The following is a 2,829-nucleotide window of genomic DNA, read 5'->3' on the forward strand; positions in this document are numbered from 1 at the left end:
AGGTCAACCTCCGCTGCTTTCAGCGGGGGTTGACCTGGTGGCCCATTCGCTCCCCGGGCACCAGGTCAACCTCCGCTGCTTTCAGCGGGGGTTGACCTGGTGGCCGATTCCCTCTCCGGGCACCAGGTCAACCTCCGCTGCTTTCAGCGGGGGTTGACCTGGTGGCCGATTCCCTCCCCGGGCACCAGGTCAACCTCCGCTGCTTTCAGCGGGGGTTGACCTGGTGGCCGATTCGCTCCCCGGGCACCAGGTCAACCTCCGCTGCTTTCAGCGGGGGTTGACCTGGTGGCCGATTCCCTCCCCGGGCACCAGGTCAACCTCCGCTGCTTTCAGCGGGGGTTGACCTGGTGGCCCATTCGCTCCCCGGGCACCAGGTCAACCTCCGCTGCTTTCAGCGGGGGTTGACCTGGTGGCCCATTCGCTCCCCGGGCACCAGGTCAACCGCACCCTTTTTCGGCCGCCTTCGCCTCCAAATTTTTCCCCCCGTTTCCTTGCCCACTCCTCGGTCACTTCATACGCCCTCCCCCTTACATCCACCGTACGCAACACCTCCACCGGGCTTAATAGTCCACAACCGAGACCCAGGGCCTTCCCCGCTCTCAACAACCTCCACCCACGGTCCCCCTCCACCGGGCTTAATAGTCCACAACCGGGACCCAGGGCCTTCCCCGCTCTCAACAACCTCCACCCACGGTCCCCCTCCACCGGGCTTAATAGTCCACAACCGGGACCCAGGGCCTTCCCCGCTCTCAACAACCTCCACCCACGGTCCCCCTCCACCGGGCTTAATAGTCCACAACCGAGACCCAGGGCCTTCCCCGCTCTCAACAACCTCCACCCACGGTCCCCCTCCACCGGGCTTAATAGTCCACAACCGGGACCCAGGGCCTTCCCCGCTCTCAACAACCTCCACCCACGGTCCCCCAAGACGCACGTTCCAAGCCTTAACCCTCAGACCATCCACCCCCCGGGGGGGACCCCACACCCACCTGACCCCAACTCACTCCCACCAAAAACACCACCACCGCCACCGCCTCAACGGCCTGCCCAACCCAGCACTCCCACACACACACCTGCCCCACCAACGCTCCACACACGCTTTCTTCCCTCTCCCCGACCCGACCCAAGCCATCGCACCGCACCGGGTGAGGGCCTTAGCTTCCTCGCCCGCCCCCCCGCCCCCGACACGCAGGCAGGCAGAGGGAAAGGCCTCAGCGCCCCCCAGGACCGTCGCGCCGCCTTGGCCTCACGGCTTCCCTGCTCCCGCACGGCAGACACACGCCCCGCTCTACCCCCGCTGGGGCCAAAAGCTGCCTACGGCACCTGGGATTCCCAGGCGGTCACCCATCCAGGTACTAGCCAGGCCCGGGACGGTTTACCTTCCGAGATCGGACGAGATCGGGGGCATTCGGTCCGGTATGGCCGTAGGCCCCCGCCTCCCCGGGCTTTAGCGTCAGCAGCCTGGCCTCAGTCAGCCGGGCCCAAACAATTAACCCGGAGGCCGGGCCGAGGGAAAACTTCCTCCGAGCCGGCCCAAGGGGAAGGGAGGACGAGGACGCCGGGCCCGGGAGGTGACAGGACGTGCACGTCAGACCCGGGAAGCTGTGCGCCCCGAGGTTAACCCCCGGGCCGGGGCGGGGAGAGAAAAATGTTCTAAGTCCGGTAGGGACAGCAGGTCAACCCCGGTCCGAGGCGGGGAGAGAAATTTTCCAAGTCCGGCAGGGACAGCAGGTCAACCCCGGCCGCCGTAGCAGAGGTTGACCTGGTGTCCGATTCGCTCCCCGGGCACCAGGTCAACCTCGGGCGCTTTAGCGGAGGTTGACCTGGTGTCCGATTCGCTCCCCGGGCACCAGGTAAACCGTGGCCGCTTTCAGCGGAGGTTGACCTGGTGGCCGATCCCCTCCTCGGGCTCCAAGTCCGGCAGGGACAACAGGTCAACCCCGGTTCCGGGCGGGGAGAGAAAAATTTTCTAAGTCCGGCAGGGACAGCAGGTCAACCCCGGCCGCCGTAGCAGAGGTTGACCTGGTGTCCGATTCGCTCCCCGGGCACCAGGTCAACCTCGGGCGCTTTAGCAGAGGTTGACCTGGTGTCAGATTCGCTCCCCGGGCACCAGGTCAACCTCGGGCGCTTTAGCAGAGGTTGACCTGGTGTCCGATTCGGTCCCCGGGCACCAGGTAAACCGTGGCCGCTTTCAGCGGAGGTTGACCTGGTGGCCGATCCCCTCCTGGGGCTCCAAGTCCGGCAGGGACAGCAGGTCAACCCCGGTCCCAGGCGGGGAGAGAAAAAATTTCTAAGTCCTTCAGGGACAACAGGTCAACCCCGGTTCCGGGCGGGGAGAGAAAAATTTTCTAAGTCCGGCAGGGACAACAGGTCAACCCCGGTTCCGGGCGGGGAGAGAAAAATTTTCTAAGTCCGGCAGGGACAGCAGGTCAACCCCGGCCGCTTCAGCGGAGGTTGACCTGGTGTCCGATTCGGTCCCCGGGCACCAGGTAAACCGTGGCCGCTTTCAGCGGAGGTTGACCTGGTGGCCGATCCCCTCCTCGGGCTCCAAGTCCGGCAGGGACAGCAGGTCAACCCCGGCCGCTTTAGCAGAGGTTGACCTGGTGTCCGATTCGCTCCCCGGGCACCAGGTAAACCGTGGCCGCTTTCAGCGGAGGTTGACCTGGTGGCCGATCCCCTCCTCGGGCTCCAAGTCCGGCAGGGACAGCAGGTCAACCCCGGCCGCTTTAGCAGAGGTTGACCTGGTGTCCGATTCGCTCCCCGGGCACCAGGTAAACCGTGGCCGCTTTCAGCGGAGGTTGACCTGGTGGCCGATCCCCTCCTCGGGCT

The 2,829-nt window shown here is 65.5% G+C and overlaps 1 non-coding gene across 1 annotated transcript; it reads right to left on the minus strand.

The window, feature by feature from the left end:
• Positions 1 to 1,311: 1,311 nt before the first annotated feature.
• On the minus strand, positions 1,312 to 1,430 carry LOC142006190 (5S ribosomal RNA). The gene has a single exon (XR_012643299.1). It is a non-coding gene; the product is annotated as a 5S ribosomal RNA (ribosomal RNA).
• Positions 1,431 to 2,829: the final 1,399 nt, after the last annotated feature.

The sequence above is a fragment of the Carettochelys insculpta genome, unplaced genomic scaffold (genome assembly GCF_033958435.1).
Source record: "Carettochelys insculpta isolate YL-2023 unplaced genomic scaffold, ASM3395843v1 scaffold_0043, whole genome shotgun sequence".
NCBI classification, from domain to species: Eukaryota; Metazoa; Chordata; order Testudines; family Carettochelyidae; genus Carettochelys; species Carettochelys insculpta.